Source organism: Hyla sarda, chromosome 4 (genome assembly GCF_029499605.1).
Source record: "Hyla sarda isolate aHylSar1 chromosome 4, aHylSar1.hap1, whole genome shotgun sequence".
NCBI classification, from domain to species: domain Eukaryota; kingdom Metazoa; phylum Chordata; class Amphibia; order Anura; family Hylidae; genus Hyla; species Hyla sarda.
The window spans coordinates 171,008,262-171,029,068 of NC_079192.1; the positions used below are offsets into that span (position 1 = coordinate 171,008,262).

At 42.1% G+C, this 20,807-nt stretch overlaps 1 protein-coding gene across 12 annotated transcripts in view; it reads left to right on the forward strand.

Annotated features, from left to right (window-relative positions):
- Nucleotides 1–20,807, forward strand: part of LINGO1 (leucine rich repeat and Ig domain containing 1) — a 490,648-nt gene that overhangs the window by 242,827 nt on the left and 227,014 nt on the right. For 4 of the 12 annotated variants that reach the window (XM_056572727.1, XM_056572725.1, XM_056572733.1 and 1 more), the window contains one exon: nt 8,699–8,841. The exons of the other annotated variants lie outside the window; for them this stretch is intronic. The gene's annotated coding sequence lies outside the window, so the exon portion shown is untranslated. The remainder of the gene's footprint in view (nt 1–8,698; nt 8,842–20,807) is intronic. 12 annotated transcript variants of the gene reach the window in all.

Below are 20,807 nucleotides of genomic sequence, written 5' to 3' on the forward strand. Positions count from 1 at the left end.
GAGATAAGTATTGCAGCTCCCCATAAATATATTCATTCCAAGGATAGAACGGTAGATATGCCGACTTCTCTATTTTTTATTTATACGAAACAGCAAATTATATGCAATTTTGATACCAGCGTCCTTCTGAAGCGCTATACGTGGCAGTATCTCGTCTCATTCCGCACCAAGATGTCCAAAAGATTCAATCCTCATTTACATAATGGGAAAATCACCTAGAACATCATCAGACAATAGCTTACATGGCAGCAGAACAATATTCAAAAGAAATGGTCTGACATGAAATTGGGATTAACCTTCCTGTAGTTTAGGCTTCATAACAGTATGCTGATTGTTTCTGTTGTGCTATAATCCTATAGATAATGTGACCATTTTCTTTCAGTTTCATCCTAGGATTGTTCAAAACCCTTCTGTCAAGCTGGTCGTAGATATTTTATTTATGTCATTTTATCACTTTCAGCATCATCCATTGACAGGCCAACGTCTGTGAGGCCTTGCAGACCTGTGGTGGAATGGGGATTGTGGCTGACTACTGTCTGCAAGTAGAACTTGACTTTAAACATGATGGTTTGTTTCTGTGGTATAGGGTGTGATGCAGGGCAGATGGTATTACCCTAGGGGCAGATGGCATTAACCCCTTTTATTCATAAAGCCAGGGCGTGGTTTATCCTCAATACCACCCGAAGGTATACCTCTGGATCCTGGGCTAGGCACGGGGGAAATAATGATTCCAACGCCAAGTTACGGAACAACGGTAGCTTTACTGAGTGACAGATGGAATAGTCTATACATCTTAGCCAGGCCCGCGGAGGTGAACAGTGACTTCAGAGACCTCAGGGCTTGCTGGGACTTGTAGTGGACTGGGACAATATTGATGCAGGTTACGCTAACTTAAGACAGATGACTTTAACTGACTTGACTTGAGACTGACGATGTTCTGGTTGTAGCTTACTTGTATAACTGTTCCTGCTGGACTGACTTAAAGGGGTATTCCAGGCCAAAACTTTTTTTTATATATCAACTGGCTCCGGAAAGTTAAACAGATTTGTAAATTACTTCTATTAAAAAATCTTAATCCTTCCAATAGTTATTAGCTTCTGAAGTTGAGTTGTTGTTTTATGTCTAACTACTCTCTGATAACTCACGTCCCGGGAGCTGTCCAGCTCCTATGGGGATATTCTCCCATCATGCACAGCTCCCGGGACGTGACATCATCATTGAGCAGTTAGACAGAAAACTTCAGAAGCTAATAACTATTGGAAGGATTAAGAGTTTTTAATAGAAGTAATTTATAAATCTGTTTAACTTTCCGGAGCCAGTTGATATATATATATATAAAAAAAGGTTTTGCCTGGAATACCCCTTTAAGGCCTCCTATGGACTCCAGACACACTCCTAGGACTTGACTGCAGTGGACTTCAGTAAAGACTAAGAGCTCAAAGAGAGAGAAGAGACTCATCCCAGGGTTTATAAGGTGGAGACTCTGAGGGGTCCCATAGGTCACCCTAAGTTCACATGGTCACTGATATCTCACTGGGTTACACTCACAAGACAACTCACATGGCAACTGGTAATCACATGTTAACAATTCTTAAAGCTATAACACCTTTTATAAACATTATAATACAGGATATATATGTATATATATATATATATATATATATATATATACACACACAAGGGGAAAGGTGTAGAGGGGCCCAGGGGTCACTGTAGGGAGGCTGCCGGACAGGGCAGCATGGGTACGGGGGTACAACTCCCATACTGGGCTACCACATTTCCATATTCAGGTTTTCCAGTTTTTGAAGACAAGAATCTATTTAAAAAGAGGAGAAGCCACAGTCTTTCTTTTATACATGCCCTCCATGCATGATTTAAAGCTCTGGCTACATCCAAAAACTTGCATGTGGGCACACACCTGTAAGAATATCTTATCTCCATTCTGTGTTTAGATGAAAAAATATATTGAAGTCATCCCTGGCTAGTTAGGGGTTAAATACAGTGCTTTTCAATGGAATGACAGGAAATGGCAAACTCAGCCTGCTCATAGATGCTTTGTCCACAAAATGTTTAGAACTCTGGTGGAAGGGTAGGCAACCAATTGTATCCAATGGTATTTATTCATAGTCATTGTATATGAGAAACACCAACAGCACTCACCTCTCCATGCTTTGTTTCAATACAGATGTAGATAAAAATTGGCCTAAAGCTGATTCGGGCACTCTCAAGGCCTAGCATCTTAGTTGTAGCATTAGCGTTTGCGTCTTTCTGCTGGTTTATTCCTTGTCATCATGATTGCCAACACAGGTATGACATGCACTCAATTCTGTATTGTAGAAATGAAACTGCAATGGATTATGGAAGCCAGTGGAGTTTAATTTCGCCAACATTTTGTGTAAATGAGTGCATGTCATCCCTGTTCTGGTGATCATGGTGACTATGCATAGATAACTATTGGAGTCTTGTGGTTTATTTTGTTTGTTTATAGATGCTTGGCGTTGGTACAAGCAAAACAAGTCAAAATCTAAAATGATGTATTACTTTAGCCAACTTTCATTTTTGTGTTTATGTTTTTTTCTCCTTTTCTTTGAGGAGGCATAACTCTTTTATTTTCCATCTATAGATCCATATGAGGTTTTTTTTTGCGTGACCATTTGTACTTTTGTAATGACACCTTTCATTTTACCATTTAATGTACTGCGAATAGAAAACATAATTATTTGTGGGGGGGAAATTGGTTTTTACACAGTGCAATTTATGGTAAAAAATGACATGTTCTCTTTATTCTCTAGGTCAATACCCAATTTATATAGTTTTTCTGACCCCTTTAATTAGTTTTCCTTCCGTAAACAGGGATGTATAAGGGCTCATTTTTTGCACTGTGATCTTTAGTTTTAGTCAATACCATTTTTGTTTTGAGGGAACTTTTTGATTGCTTTTTATTCATTTTTTTCTGATATATGATTAAAAATCTGTATTTTGCTGTTTATATTTTAGTAGTTCGGACACTTACACATGTGGTGATACAAAATATATTTATTATTTTTATTTATTTTATACTTTTTTCTGTAAAATGAGAAAAAAAGGGCAATTAAATTTTTTATTAGGGGAGTTTAAAAAAAATAATTTTAGGAAAAATCTTTTTTTAATTTACACTTTTTAAGTCCCCATATGAGACTTTTATATGCAATCATTAGATTACATTCATTGCATAATGCTATGCCTATGACATAGCATTACACAGTGAGATTGACGTTCCACTGGTACAGCTTAGCGGGATTGCTGCTGCCCGTCATTAGCAGCGAGTGTCTGGCTACTGACACTCTCTAAAGTTACACTCACTATGATGTTACTTAACGCGTCAGGGCACACATAATGCCCTGGTGCGTTAATCCCAGAGGTAAATGGCATAAATTTACGCCCTGCATTCTTAACAGGTTAATGACTTCTTTGAGGTAGAAACAAGCTCTGTTTAGACCTTTTAGTATACAACTACTATTCTTCACGTAGCATGTGGAGTAGTCTGGTAAGTACTGTACAAGTTGGGGTGTATGTTTGAGTGTGTATGCTGGCAGACCTTACTACACACAAGCCATATTTTCTCTATTGCTGAATACGTTTTACCTGTCCAAGCTCCCTACCCCTAGTAAGGCGGAAACATCTAAAAACATGAGAGCTGTTCCCTGAAATGGGTATGGTATAAATAGTTTATGGCATGTGCTATATCAAGGTCAGCAGCCTTATTTGTTCTGAAATATTAGCAGAATTGCTGGCGACAATCTTTTGCATCAACAATACACTGCAAATATATCCTCTGTCTTGAAATATCCTTGCCTTTGTGCTCCTCATTTGTTCTTATCACCTGTACAAATCAAAATATGTTATGACTATCGGACAGTGTGTGGGAATATTTGATGCATTACTTCCTACACATCATTTTCATGGATACCCTAAGTCAGGGGTCGGCAACCCGCGGCTCTTTTACTCCTTTGCCGCAGCTCCGCAAGTCTGTCCCGGTCACCCTCATTCCGGGACAATGCAGTGTCCCGGAATGATCTGAGCCCGTGAGCCGCCGTCACGGCGTCGTCGGTTTACTTACCTGCCCTGATGCCATCGGAGCGGAGTCTCTTCTTCCGAGGCCGCGCGGATCCTCACTGTCATATGACAATGTAACGTCACATGACAGTGACGTCGCCAGCCTGCGCCTCAGTCAAGGAGCGCCGCCGGGAGAGGAAGACGCCACGCGAGGAGCTGGTGAGTATGTAAAGTACATTAACTCACTTGAATGCGGGGCGTTAACCCCTCACCCCATGGCAGCGGCAGCGTTATCGGTGTGAGGTTAACGCTGCCGCTGCCATGGGGTGAGGGGTTAAGTTACCCCTCACCCCATGGCAGCGGTAGCGTTAACCCCTCACCCTGTGGCAGCATTAGCCCCCTCTCCCCAGTGCATTAACCCCCCTCTCCCCAGCTCACCCCAGGCCTGGGCCCAAAAAAAGCCCACCCCAGGCCTGGGCCCAAAAAAGCCCACCCAGGCCTGGGCCCAAAAAAAGCCCACCCCAGCAAAAATATATTTTACATTGTTAAGTGAAAGTCCTTTTTTTCTTCAGATTAACAGCTGACTGCACGATCCTGTATATATAGCATTAAGGTAAGAAACAATATATGCAGTGTTATATTTGTTTTAAATGTCGCAATGGTTTTGCGGCTCCCAGTTTTTTTTTTTTTTCTTCGGAAACGGGTCCAAGTGGCTCTTTTTGTCTTAAAGGTTGCAGACCTCTGCCCTAAGTATATCATTAAGAGGGATTTAAGCTTTCTGTAGTGTATGTTTAGCAGTATGAAGAAAGAAAGCAAGAGCCAGCGCACGGTCTTCAGATTTATTCATGAGGTATACACAGGTAACAGGATAGTACACATACCGGCACTCCGGATAGTGTACTATCCTGTTACCTGTGTATACCTCATGAATAAATCTGAAGACCGTGCGCTGGCTCTTGCTTTCTTTCTTCATACTTCTGAGGAGACTGCCGGGCGCAAGGAAAGGAGTAGCTGACTATCTTCCATTTTCGCTTTTATGTTTAGCAGTGGTTTATGTTAAATAGCCTATTTTACCATCATAGGTGACTTTATATTGTATCTGGGTGCTTTTATTTGCTTGTTCTTCTTGTGGCTTAAATGGGCACTTCCTTTTTAAACAACATGCCCCCATTTGATAGTATATGCAACTTGTAACAATTTTTTTAATTACCTCATTTACCAAAAATGAGACACTAGGTGTCTCACTTCCTTACAAACTATCTGGTGCCTGTTGTCAGGGGAATTCAATCTTTAGCAGAAGAGAAAGCAAGACAGAACACAGAAAGTAGGGGAGAGCTCTGGCTAGTGTTATATACAGGAGAGTCTGGACTGTGTGCATGCAAGCAGAGTTTGTCTGCCTAATTTACATGCTGTGCTCCAGAGAGTTCACACTGAGCCTAATAGTTAAATCAAGGTTTTTAACACCTGTAAGGTTTTGGGTAGCTGTCCTTTTACTAAACAGAGTAGAACACAAAATACTTGTGTTCTTATTATGTACAAAGATAAGCCTCCTGAATTATTTCTCCTTTAGTCATCATCATTATTAATAGGCTGCTGCTTAGACTAAGGCTGCTTTTGTGATGTAACCCCTATCTTCCTGTGATCTAGATGCCGTTCTTTCCCTTTCTGCTCACTTAGCATCTTTCACTCCCAGTGCAAAAATCACCCCCTTCTTGCTCTACACATGCCATGTATAGCAGTGTACTATAAATAATAATCCAAAGGAGGAAAAAAGCATATCTGCACTCACCATATAAGATGTGAAAAATCCTGACTTTATTGAAGCAATGTTCAGAGCATATTCGGATAAATACGAAGCAATGTCCATAAACAGAACAAGTTCACCCGGGTGCAGGGAGGGAAGACCACTACCAGCCGGTAGCCGGAGCGTATCAGGAACCGGATGATGCGTCACTGACGCGAAACCGCGCTGTCGTTCTTCTGATACGCTCCGGCTACCAGCCATGCTTGTATTATCTGTCTAGGCGCACGAATATTAATTTGTCTATTATATACATATTTCTGATCAGATTCTCTTAGATAGTAAAATAATATCCTAAATTCTAATCAAGCTATTATGTTATGGCTAAAGACTAAGTTTGGCTTAAAATGAGAATGTGTACTGTTTTATTAGATTAGCATTTTTTTTCCATGGAATTATAAAGCTATGCGTTTTGGAAAGCTTGACATTCTTTGTAGACTAACGCAAGGCCAAGCTTCATTGTGAAGTAAAATTAACTCCATGTGTTACGCATAATAATGAAGTATGTTCAAAGCCTTTCTAATATTAAATGAAAAAAAAAAAGAGCAAGATAACTACATGTCTGTCATCTCTGCCCTCTTCCCGCTACACTCTTCTTAATTTGAAGCTTAATATTCTGGGTCTCTATCATGTATTAAGTCTTGATCATGATTTGGACATTATTATTTCTTTGGCACACCAGCACACCATCATCTACATGAATGGACAATTCCCAGGCATTGGTCAAGCAAAGTACCCAACATACTAGACATTCTTGAGTTATTTCTTTTGCTAAACAAGTCTGCTATCCAGTCTAATGAATATTTGCCTGCTCAAGTATAGATGACATAATGCAGCCATATTCCTTCCATTGGGATTTGTATGGTAGTGCCAAATCAGAAATGAACCATGCCAAAAGCATTAAAATGTATTCAGTCAGATGGAGAACCAGTCAGTTGTAAAAAAAAAAAAAAATGCTTTTTGCCAGTGGCGTTACAAGTGTATACAACCATGCACAGAGATGATCAGGTTGGCCACAAACCAGCTGTTTATATTATAAGCTTCAGGTGAAGACAGATTATTAAACAGGAGATCCACCATGTCTGTGACTACTCAGCTAGAAAGAAAAGAGAGATCAATTAATGCGGCAACTGCAGCGACTCTTGCTCAAATAAGTACTCCAATGTTTTTTTTCTCTAGATCACATTATTGTCTTTTAATAACCAAAATTAATTTGGAGATTTTTCCCATTCATGTTATTTTGCCTACTGGTTCTTCCGCCATCTTATGATTATCCCTTGCTGTTCTCTCTGCCACTGCTCTCATGTGCAAGACTGTGCTGCCCCTAGCCTCCACACAGGGCACCCTCCCATCTCTACTCTCCTCCTGCTGGGACCTCTGTTGCCGCATATTGCAGACTGGCTCCCAGCCTCCTTGGCCAATGTCCTGTCACTTTATTCAAGTATACCCCTCCCATTGTTGCCTGCTTGGACAAAAAAGATCCTAGAAGTTCCTTAAATATAAAAAGTTGTTTTATGACTTCCCAGTTTCTAAACCAGCTTTTTGCCACATTCATTGCTCTACCTGCTGCCTGTCCTGACCTCCTGTTATGAAAGAACTCGGCCTGCCCTGACCTCCTGACAGTTTAATGTGACAAGAATAAAGAACTCTGCTTGTCCTGAGACCTAAAGGGTCCCGTCTCAGCCTACTAATTGACCGAGTGAGCCGTAACTCCTGCTCTTCTCCAAGCGTGGGGGCTAAAGCACTCCAAGAACAGGTGAGTTGCCGAGCCCCAAACAGGAGATCACAGGGGTCAAAGCTGTCGAACCCCCATCCACCGACAACTCCCCCCCCCCCAGCATTTAGTCACTTATCATTTGCCATCTCATTAAGTTGAGGTCCCTGAAATACCCCTTTGATTCTTTTCTTTCACGCTTAACTTCTGCATACATACCAATGAGAGTGTTTATAGAAGTGTGGAGGCGCATAGAAAAAAGAGCGATATTAGACATGTGTGGGGAGGGCATAGATTAGCACAGAAGAGAATGTGGGTGATGGTGACCTCCATTAGTAGGGCTCACTTTACATCAGTCATATGGTGCAGGGTTGGCATATGTAGCAGAAAAACCTACCTAAGTAAATGCGGATATGATTTTAATGGTCAAACATATGCTGATGGGAGTCTTTTTTGGCACGTTTCTTTTCATACAATAAAAAACGCTAAGCCCCTATAGTATTGAAAAATGCTGTTGAGTCTGCTTTTCAATACCAATGTTTAAAAAAGGTTTACTGCAGGATTGGCTGTCGGTGGCAGACATATGCATCTTTATAGGCAGACAGTTGCATACATTTGTACAAGCGTTTCAGACAGTCCAGCAGAATGTATCGCTGAACACAATGTGAACACAGTGAGACTGTTGTTCAGAAACAGTGGTCAGGATGTGATCATGTGACATAACAGCAATAGAACTTCAATACAAAATAAAATTCCTATACAGAAGGGTTTTTCTTCCCACAGTATGGAGCATCTATTGTAAGATTTGTCATGGAAAACTGAGCCTGAGTGCTTCTTTAATAATCACTATAGGAACAGAAAATATTAGAAGGAGATTTATCAAAGTCTGTACCCTTAGCAACCAATTTAATTGATTGTTTTATATCTGATTGGTTGCCATGGACAACTGCTCCTCTTTTCCTCTGCACAGATTTTGATAAATCTCCCCCACGGTATTGAAGTTTTAAATGTGCACTGAGACCTATGCGAGGACCTTATTGCTGATCACATATAGTAAGTCAATATGTGACCCTTTTGTAAAGGTATATGCTGCACAGTAACAAACACAACCATACATAAATATTTCATGAATATTTATTCTCCTGCAGAAATCTACCAGGAGATATGTACACAAGGGGCACAGAAAAGTCCATTCCTGTACAGATTGCCCGAGGCCATTTCATAGCTGGAAACCTGGATATTTCAGCAGCATTATTTCATTTGGAGAATGAAGACAAGGGCTTACATTAAGGTAATTAATATTACCCAGATCAATGCAGCGATCATTGTAACAGCCCCGGATAGTGAATTCTCATAAGCCTTCAGCACATGAGTTGTGACAATTATTTTGTATTAGCCTCCGTAATTTAAGTCTGATACAACGAAACCACCTGGCTGCAGTTTTCAAGCTTTGAGGTTGCTGCAGGGACTTAAAAGGATCCTTGATCCCTGTTGCGTTATGGACAGATGCACAATAAATGACTAGAAGATTATTTCTTTTCAGTTTTGCAGTTTGCTGTTCCAAGTAGTCTTGTACAGTACAGAGGAGGGAACCTGTTGTCATCCCACTTTCCCCACCCAGCATGCTTTTCAACATGCCAACTTCTTTGTAGTCCTAATAACTGTCCTTTAGACTTGAACTACATGACAGCATAAAGCCACATGTCTTTTAATGTGTGCTATGTTAAAAGAAGTCCTAAGGGACCTTACAACTGTTGCAACATTTCCAAATTGGTTGGAATGTTTGTAATAGTCCCAAAAATGTTTGCATTTTGTCCCCATGGAGAACACTTTAAGTATTAACACTGGTTTTAAAGTTTAAAGGGGTTATCCAGGATTTTTTTTTATATATATATATATATATATATATATCAACTGGCTCCAGAAAGTTAAACAGATTTGTAAATTACTTCTATTAAAAAATCTTAATCATTTCAGTACTTATGAGCTTCTGAAGTTAAGGTTGTTCTTTTCTGTCTAAGTGCTCTCTGATTACACGTGTCTCGGGAAACGCCCAGTTTAGAAGCAAATCCCCATAGCAAACCTTTTCTAAACTGGGCGGTTCCCGAGACACTTGTCATCATAGAGCACTTTGACAGAAAAGAACCTTAACTTCAGAAGCTCATAAGTACTGAAAGGATTAAGATTTTTTAATAGAAGTAATTTACAAATCTGTTTAACTTTCTGGAGCTAGTTGATATATATAAAAAAGTTTTTTCCTGGAATACCCCTTTAAGTTCTAAAGAGTTTAGCATAAAGGCTATGACACAGGCCTCACCATTCTAAAACATTGGACAATCTATAGGTATGTTACACTTAGGATGATTCCCTAGAGCAGTGGTCTCTGGCCTGCGGACCTCCAGATGTTGCAAAACTACAATTCCCAGCATGCCCGGACAGCCGTTGGCTGTCCGCACATGCTGGGAGTTGTAGATTTGCAACATCTGGAGGTTCGTAGGTTGAAGACCACTGCCCTAGAGGTATACAGTGAATTTGTGAGTGAAGAGGGAGGTATCATAAAATGTCTGTCTCCTACCTTTTATACATATGAGGTTTCTTTGAATACAACCATGCACTGCCGTTAGAGCTATTGTTAGGGTACTACATGGGTCTGCTGGGAATAATGTAGCTTATAGAATGCTTACTATGTTAGATCAACTTTTAAAAGAGATGTATACAATAAGGTTTTTATATAAAATAGGGCATCCATTCTAAATTTCATTGCACTACAGGCGTTCTGTGTATTAAAGGGGTTATCCAGGAAGAAACTTTTTTATATGTATCAACTGGCTCCAGAAAGTTAAACAGATTTGTAAATTACTTCTATTAAAAAATCTTAATCCTTTCAGTACTTATGAGCTTCTGAAGTTAAGTTTGTTCTTTTCTAAGTGCTCTCTGATGACACGTGTCTCGGTAAACGCCCAGTTTAGAAGCAAATCCCCATAGAAAACCTCTTCTAAACTGGGCGTTTCCCAAGACACATGTCTTCAGAGAGCACTTATACATAGGGATGTAAGAAAAAATCGATTCTCGCGATAATCGCGATTTTTCATTTGCCGATACAGAATCGATTCAAAATATTTTTGAATCGATTCTTTTAGGGATGTGGAATTTTTAATAAAACGCACTTTATCTTACCTGCCAACGAGCCCCCGGAGCTCCGGTACAGGTGTTCGGTCCCCGGGCTGTATTCTTCTTACTTCCTGTTAGTCCGGCACGTCACATGGAGCTTCAGCCTATCACTGGCCGCAGCGATGTCCCGCCTCCGCTGGTGATAGGCTGAAGCTCCATGTGACGTGCCGGACTAACAGGAAGTAAGAAGAATACAGCCCGGGGACCGAACACCTGTACCGGAGCTCCGCGGGCTCGTTGGCAGGTAAGATAAAGTGCGTTTTATTTTATTTTGCAGCCCGGACGGGATAACATGAGAAAAGTGAGCACCGGAGTACTAGATCGCCGCTGTCAAAGCTGACAGCGGCGTCTATTGGGATCTATGAATGCTCCCAGGTGGGCGATATATCGCGATGTATCGTCACCTAGACGGTATCGCGATATATCGGGATATATCGAATCGCCACACTGGTATCTACTTATACAGAAAAGAACAACCTTAACTTCAGAAGCTCATAAGTACTGAAAGGATTAAGATTTTTTAATAGAAGTAATTTACAAATCTGTTTAAATTTCTGGAGCCAGTTGAACTATAAAAAAAAAGTTTTTTCCTGGAATACCCCTTTAACTTCTATAAGGCTAGGTTTCCACTTGTTTTTTTTTGTTTTTTTTTTGGGGGGGGGGGGTAAAAATGCCAGTTAAAACGCCCAATCTGCCGCATTTATTTTTGAGTGTGAAAAAACGCTGCGGCTAGATGTTAGCTGCAAGTCAATAGGGAACTGCAAAATGCTATATCCACTTGACGATTTTCAGTTTGGGTTTTTTTTTAAATCCTTTTGGCGGTTTTCGGCTATTTTGGGCTCCTTGGCAGTTTTTAAAAAAACAACATCTTGTTGAGACTTTGGCGTTTTTTTGGGAAAATCTTGGCGTTTTCCTCCCATAGATGTCTATGGGAGTAAAAAAGCACCTAGAAAAACGCCATGTGGGTTTTCACTTTGGCATTTTTGCAGGTGGTTTTTTTTGGACTTTAGCAATCCAAAAAAGTGATGGAGATACCATTTTTATAAAAATTTTGTAGGGTACCATTAAAAATTTTTTAATAAAAAAGATACAGTAGTGATGGAAAAAAATTTATTTAACAAAATGTATCATTTTTAGAACAAAATTTTAAACATTTTTAAACAGGGATCAATTTATGTGGGCGGGCAGGTCACTAAAAATGTAGCCGACAATAATAAAAATTGTGTGTGTGTGTTTTTACCTTTTTTTTTTAATTTTTTAGGTAATACTACTTCTCCCAGCACTCTGTTCCATGATGGGACTAGTAGTACCTGTACTGATTGACAGATCCCCCCGGGTCCGTTGCGATCCTCCTGTATAATGTATAGATGCGGCCGCTCTTCTATGGTCCCCTGCACTGCCGTATATATACACCTATACATATTTCCCGCAGAGAGCTGTGATTGGCCAGATGGTTCCAGCCAATCACAACTCTCTGTGGGAAATATGAATAGGTGTATATATATACGTCAGTGCAGGGGACCAAAGAGTGTCCGGCCGCCGCATCTATACATTATACAGGAGGCTCACAGCGGGTGGCAGGAGTGACACTCGCTGCGATCTGGTCATATATCTACTGCCCAGCAAGAACTTACAGTGAGCCTGCAATGTGTACACAGTATACATAATGTTGGCTCACTTAACCCCTTGCTGAGCTGTGCGCTATGTGCTAGCCCAGCAAGGAAAGAGTTGAGTTACACTGATGAACAGTGTAGGTTAACCCTTTAGGCGGTATATACACAATATACAGCTATCTATAGATAGCTGTATATAGTGTATACAGAAAACAAAGTCCGCTTACCTCCCTCCAGTCCCAACTGGGTCTGTGTAGCTCCACCCCCTAGTGATGACATCATTAGGGGGTGTAGCTTCAGATAGGAGCCAGGCTGGTAAGGGTGTGAGGCTCTGTTCACATTGTACGTTTTGTAAAATGTGAACAGACCCATCTGGCAGTGTCTGTAAAATGTGAACAGACCCATCTGGCAGGGAGACTCCAGCTGTTGCTAAACTACAACACCCAGCATGCCCAGACAGCCAAAGGCTGTGAGTTGTAGTTTTGCAATAATTGGAGGCTCCCTGTTTGGGAAGACATTGCATTATGGGCGCTCTCCCCAGCTGAGAGCGCCAAAAATGTACTAAACAGTTTTTTGTGTTTTTTTTTTATTCTTCTCGTTTCAGATCCGTGTATGCAGAGGATTACAGCGGATTCGGAGGACTGCTGCGGATGAACTGGATTTTTTTTTCTTTTAATAAAAAGGCTAACAATGGCTGTGGGGGAGTGTTTTTTAAAATAAAATAATTTTTTCAATGTGTCGTGTTTTTTTTTTTTATCGAATTTTCAGGCTTATTAGTGAAAGCCGTCTTATTGACGGAATCGTTTACTAAGCCAGGGCTTAGCGTTAGCCCCAAAAACAGCTAGCGCTAACCCCCAATTATTAACCTGGTACCCACCGCCACAGTGATGGGAAGAGCCAGTACCAACAGGCCCGGAGTGTCAAAAATGGTGCTTCTGGGCCTAGATGGTAACAGGCTGGTGTTATTTAGGCTGGGGAGGGCCAGTAACAATGGTTCCCGCCCATCCTGGTAATGTCAGGCTGTTGCTGCTTGGTTGGTATCTGGCTGAGAATAAAAATACGGGAACCCTATGCGTTTTTTATTTAAATATTAAAAAAACAAATGCATAGGGTTCCCTGTATTTTTATTCTCAGCCAGATACCAACCAAGCAGCAACAGCCTGACGTTACCAGGAAGGGAGAGGACCATTGTTAGGTCCAGGAGCATCATTTTTTACGCTCCAGGCCTGAGGGTACCGGCTCTTCCCGGCACCCCTGTGCCTGTGGGTACCAGGGTAATAATTGCGGATTAGCTCTAGCTGTTTTTGAAGCTAATGCTAAGTCCACTACTAAGCTTGAAAATTCAATAAAAAAAAAAAACATGACACATTGGAAAAATTCTTTTATTTAAAAAAACACTTCCCCACAGGGGTTAGCGCTAGCTGTTTTTGGGGCTACCACTAAGCCCCGGCTTTGTAATGGATTCCATCAATAAGACAGCTTCCACTACTAAGCCTGAAAATTCAATTTTAAAAAAAACACGACACATTGGAAAAATTATCTTATTTAAAAAAAAACACTCCCCCACAGCCCTCGTTAACCATTTTATTAAAATGAAAAAAAAATCCAGTTAATCCGCAGTAGTCCTCCGAATCCGCCGTAATCCTCTGCATACACGGATCTGAAACGAGAAGAAAAAAGAAACACAAAAAACTAGTTAGGGCATTTTTGGCGATTTCCACTGGGTAGAGCACCCGTAAGGCAATGTCTTCCCAAACAGAGAGCCTACAATTGTTGTAAAACTACAACTCCCAGCATGCCCAGACAGCCTTTGGCTGTCTGGGCATGCTTGGAGTTGTAGTTTAGCAACAGCTGGAGTCTCCCTGCATGGGAGGACACTGCCAGAAGGGTCTGTTCAAATTATACAAAACGGTCAATGTGAACAGAGCCTCACACCCTTACCAGCTTGGCTCTCGAAGGAGCTCCGCCCCTAATAACCCGACAGGGAGCGAGGGAGGTAAGTGGACCTCGTCTTCTGTATACACTATATACAGCTATCTATAGATAGCTGTATATTCTGTATACCACTCAAAGGGGCTATAGGAGCAGGGAGTCCTGTCAGTCTGGTGACAGGATTCCCAGCTCCTGTATAGTATACACGGGTACACTATGCACTCCTGTATACTATACGGCCGGGGGAGGTGAGTAGTGATGCTGTACATCACTCCTCATCTCCATACACTCTGTGGAGCGAGCACTCAGCATCTGACCCACAGAGTGGTACCTGAAGACAGTGAGAAAAATGCCACAGGGGACAAATTTGTCCGGTTCCACACACCAGAAAAACGCCAGAAAAACTGCCAAAATGCAGGAAAAAGCTGTGGCAGTTTTTCTGGCATTTTGCTGGCGTTTTTTAGGTGTAAAAAATAAAAAACAAGTGGAAACCTAGCCTAAGACTCCCAGTTGAACATGTTCATTGCAAGTAAATTTGGTATTAAAAGGCTTCTGCAATACTAGTACTATATTGTATCAGATGTGTGCAGAAGAAAAATATATCTGAACAGAGTAAAGGCAGAACCTTGCAGGAGGCGTCTATAAGTTAATAACAGCTAGCCTTGTTCTAAGGTTAAGCCCCAGGTTACAGCAGCTGCCCATCACACATCAACAGCTGAGGCAGCAGGATGGGTAGTCTGTAGCACAATGGATAAACAAACTGCTGCCAGACACAAAATGGGAAGATAGAGAGAACAAAATGAAGAAACATGTATTGCAAATCCACAGGCAGAACAAATAGGTAACCCAAAACTAAGACAAGAACAAGAAAAGGTTTTTTGTTGTATGATCTAACTTTAAATATAGAAAAAGCCATATGAAAATGATCACATGATTGTCTCCCACACAAAATGCTTATAAGATCTGTGGTCAGTCCGAAAAAATGTATTTTTTATGTTATTTTGTAGCCTCGGTTGCCCTGATTTCAACAGTGTTTTTAGTTTCATGCTATGCCCCCCTGTTTCATACATATAGGGGGTTTTACCATTTAGTTGATGGTCATGGTCATCTGTACTTTTCAGTGAATATGGAACTTTATTTCAAATTGGGGTGTGAATGCAAGTCTCAGGACCCCCTTGATCTCCGGATCGGCACCCCACTAATTTGCGTGCACAGAGTGAACTCCGCTTCGTGCCGAGCTGGGGGGCATAGCATGAAATCAAAAACACAGCCGTCACGCCCCCTCCATATATCTCCCATAGTCATGGGGACATGACAACCACGGCCGCCTGAAGCCTAGCACAGCCGAATGACTGAACATAAATGTTTAGAGAGATGGGGTGCCAGGCCGGAGATCGCGTAGATTCACCCCCTCAGCCTATTAATTACCACCATTTCTGCAATATAGAATATGACTATTCAATTAAAAGTACAGTCAACTAAATAGCAAAACCCCTATATCTCAGGGATAGGGGATGTGGCAACTAAGTAACATCAGGGCAGCAGAGGCTACAAAATAATAGTAAAAGAAAATAGTATTAGATAAGAGAAAAGTCTATTAGGCAGAATAGAGGTCCACTACTACTCTCACTATGGAGGACTGACTTCTTTTACACCTCATACAACAGCATAAGCTATGGGGCCTTGTGCTGATGAAAGGGATAAGACCAGATTTACATTCAAGTTCAGAGCTTAGGCCAGTGGTCTCCAACCTGCGGACCTCCAGATGTTGCAAAACTACAAATCCCAGCATGCTTTCAGGTCCACATTTTTTAGATCACAGTTTTTTCTATATGGCAGCCTTTGGCTGTCTGGAAATTTAGTTTCACAGCAGCTGGAGAGCCACAGGTTGAAGAACATATCTATGCTAGTTGAATGGTCAGAAAACCCAATTATGGAAAATAGCAGGAATTTATTGTACTCTGGTGAAAACATTATTCTAGCACAACAAGCCAGTATCAGCCCATATAATCATCTGAGCATAGACCCAGCCCAAGACTTTTGCAGCCAAGAAAAACAATCAGGAGGCACAAGGTGGACATTCCAATACAGAATACTGCTCCTTGCTGCTAATCTCATCTCATAGACACCGGTTTGAGGCTGGAAAAGTGTGCTCTTTATGGTGACATGATTACTCTGTTCTGAAGCCATTTCTACTGCTCATCGTGTTACTTGTCAAACATTTTCCTGGCTTGTTCTTGTCATCTTGATCCATCTTTTGTTTAGTTGTCTACATCATTTTGTGGCCTAAACCAAGAGGCAGCATACATTTTCTAGCAACTTGTGTGATCCTTGAGGCCTGATGAAGACAGTTAATATTGCCTTATTGACATCCCTTATCCCTGGTGAATAAATAGAATCTATTTCTGCAACCTTTATGCTCTTCGGTGATACAGCAGCAGCACCTGTGGGTGGGTGGCACAATAATCACCTTCTATGGTAAGCTTTTATATACGGCTGTAGAAATGTTATATAAACCTGGCATTATGTTGATACTGGTAAACACAGCTGCATACAGTATATATATATTTATCTTGTCCAGCAATGCATTGGGTATGTAACATGGTATAACCAGTGGTGAAAGCTGATGCCTTGAACTTAACGAAGGAAGTATTCATGTTTATAACAGCAAGCTACTGCCATTAGGTTGAGCAATTGCACAGCTTACAGGAACGTCTAGCTTATCAGGAGCTAAAGCAAAGGCGGACCTAGGTCACCAAGCAAGAATCAAGTATTCAGAAGCTATTAGCCAGCCCACTATTGGGAATAAAGAAATAATCACACTAACACTAGAATAGAATGCAGGATAAATACCAATAAAAGCAGTATGCAGGTTCCAGCTGGAGAATAAATAGTGGAGTCTGTAAGGGTCAATGAGATACATGATGACATGCTGTACCCAAACCACTACAGCTTTCATCCTCCATGACTAGAGATGAGCGAATTTTAGAAAAATTAAATTCTGCCGATTCGCCGAATTTTCCAAACAAATTAGTTTCGGTCCTCAAAGGGCCTGAGCAAAAGGTAGGTGTCATGTTTGAGCTGCCATTGGTTGGCATTGAAGTTACACAGGGGAGTCCTCCTATCCACTTGGATCATCAAGAAACCGGTGATGGCTTTTCTCTGTTCGAATAGTCGGTCCAACATATGGAAGGTGGAATTCCAACGTGTGGAAACGTCGCAAATCAGACTATGTTGGGGGATACCGTTCTGATGCTTCAGCTCAAGGAGGGTGGGCTTTGTGATGTACGAGTGGTTGAATTGCATGCAAAGTTTCCTTCCCATTGTTAGGATGTCTTGCAGATGGGGGGGGGGGGGAACACTTCAGGAACCGCTTGACAACCAGATTGAATGTGTGCCATGTGGGGCACATGTCTCAGGCTTCCTTGTCGCAGTGCAGACAAAATGTTCTTCCCGTTGTCGGTCACCATGGTTCCCATTTCCAGTTTTCGTGGCGTAAGCCAGGATTCGATTTCTTGATTAATGACTTTTAGCAGTTCCTCCCCTGTGTGACTCCGTTCGCCAATGCAAACCATGTAAAGAACAGCGTGACACCGCCATGCCCTGCCCACATGGTATGCTGGAGGTGCACTGAGACTTGTCAGTGCAGTGGAGGCTGAGGACACAGTGGAGGATGAGGAGGTGGAGTCGCACACTGTCACAGGGCCAACGGCCTGATAGCATGGTGTCGGAGGCGGCGTGACCTGTCCAAGTTGCTGTTGTGGCTTTCCTGGAACCACATTCACCCAGTGGGCTGTAAAGGACATGTATTATCCCTGACCGTAGTTACAGCTCCACACGTCGGCGCTGCCATGCACTTTGGTACACACCGACAGGCTCAAGGACTGGCCCAACTTCTGTTCCACAAAATTGTGCAGGGCTAGTACTGCCTTCTTCGCGAAGAAATGACAGCTTGGGAGGCTCCACCTCGGCTCGGCACAAGCCATCAGTTTCTGGAAGGTGCAGAGTCCACCTATTGAAAAGATAGGGACTGCAGCACCAGCAACTTGGACAGGAGCACATTCAGCTTCTGCACCATTGGATGAGTGGGCGGAGGGAACTGCATAGGACAGAGGCAATGGGAGGACAGGGACTGCTCCCGAGCCATGCCAACTGAGGGTTGTGTCTTAGGTAGCCACCGACTGTTGACTGGGGGTGTCAGATGTCACTTGTGATGAAGTGGATGACCGTGTTAACCAATCGATGACGGCAGATGGGTTGCTGGTCGAGACACGACCGCTAGCTGATACCAGGAGCTCAGGCCTCTTGCTGCGACTCCTGCTGCCTCGCCCCTAGTCTGCTGCGACCTCTGCCACTCCTCTGTGCACTTGCTGGCACTTCTCTGCCTGACATACTTAGTGCGTATATGAGTGCAGTACAATATGCTCCAATACGCTTAAAACAGTATTTGTCTACAACATCAGCAGGTGTGTAATTTTACCTGGCCTTTCACAGTATCTAGGCCCTTAAGACTTTATATGGAACAAAATAGTACTCCACTTAGATGTTCGTATGTGGTATGTACTTATGAGGGGAGGAGAATGCACTCCAGTATGCTTAAAACAGTATTTGTCTATAACACCAGCAGGTGCGTACTTTTACCTGGCCTTTCATAGTATACAAAATGGGACCACTTAGATGTACGTACAGGTTACACTTAATAGACGATAATGTGGGACATGTGTCTAAGATTTGACCCCTATTTTGTGTTAAATTTTTGCGCAAAATTTTGTGCAAGCTGTTTTTTTGGCATCTTTTTTTGCGTACATTCTGGTGGAGCAGTTTCTCCAGATGTGTATGTTTCGGTGTACCCTGGAGTGACATATTTAGTACACACTAATTTATTAACTGCGTACATTTCATTTACCCGCAGAAATCTTGCGCAATAACCATATTTTTAACTCAAATATCAGCCATGCTCTAAATCATTAAAGGGGTTGTGCGCTGCCCTGCAGTTCGGAGCTCCGCTCACAGCGTCCGGAAGTTCATTACTCCGAACGCTTCCGTGTTCGCAGCCGCCGGGCGTGACGTCACGCCCGGCCCCTTCGTGACGTCTCGCCTGCCCCCTTGTGACGTCTTTTGCCGCCCCCTCAACGAAAGTCTATGGGAAGGGGTCACGCCGGAGTAATGAACTTCCGGACGCTGTGAGCGGAGCTCCGAACTGCAGGGCAGCGCACAACCCCTTTAATTAAATTTTTCAAACAGTGGAGGTATGAGGAGATTACTATATTTTCCCACAATTTATGAAACTCATTGCGCTTGATTGATAAATTTAGCACATCTGCGCATAATTTAGAATTCGGCAAAAGGGGTAAACTGCTTCTACCATACACAAATAATGTGTCCCCCAATATGCTTTTAGTGCACTGCTCACTATAACTGGCTAGCTACTATTAGCTTTTCGGTTGTTGTACACACCAGTGCTGCAGCACACAGTTGCTGTGTACTACACCCATAATTGCACTTTCTCTCTCAATCTCACTCCCTTCCATATCAGTGCTTCTTGGCTGGATTTGGGCTTGAGGTGAATCGCTGCTGTAAAAATGCTTTTCTGTGAAACACACACTGCTTTCTGTCCCCCTCTCTCTATCTGCAATAAAAGGCTGAAGTGACCGGCCGGAAGATGGCTACCAATTATATAGGGCTGGCTGCTGATAGGCTGCATGCTGCATCTGATTCAGGGTCATCTCGCCAACCCTTGTTCCCGCCTTCCCAGGATTCCTTGCCCCATGTCCTCACATGTGGATCTGTCATTTTAGATGGCCTGGAGCCTGGACCGCACTAAAGGGAGTTTAATGGAGTGATGAAATTCTTAACGAATTTGGATTCGTCAGATTCGATTCACTCATCCCTATCCATGACCATAAGCCAGACTTGCGTTTTTTTCTTTTAACCAGTTACTCTGACAGAGTGCTTCCGAAATGAGCAGCACAAGTATTCCCAGCAATTTCTATTGTTATCTCGCCTTTACGTAACTGTTTAAACAACTGTTTTACCAACACTCAGAAAGCTAACGTTAGTATTAGAACGAAAGCATAATGTAAAGAAACATTTCATTCATCCTCTTTAATTTAGTGGAGCTCAAGAATCAATATTCATTTGAAGAAAGCTTTTATCCTGACTGGTACAGTTACCAGACTTTTACATTTGACATAATGCAGAATTCAGAAGCTGTAAAGCAGCATCACAAAGAATGTCCTTAAATGTCCACCACTATCATGACAATTATTGCTGTGAGCTGTTCTGAGCGCCTCAGGCGTTTTTCCCTGTCCTGGGAAGGATGGATGCTACAGCATCGCTTCATGTAAATATTTATCCTGTATTAGGGGGCTGTTTATAGCAACAGCCCCCTAATACAGGAGATGTTGGAGGGATAACCTTGATCTCTGCTGGGATAATCCTATAGTTTGGAACTGCTAAAAAAAATTGGTCCAGTTTGTCAGAACTGCCTAAGGCTGGAATCACACATGCCATTTTTGATGTGGTTTCCTTTTGAAGCTAC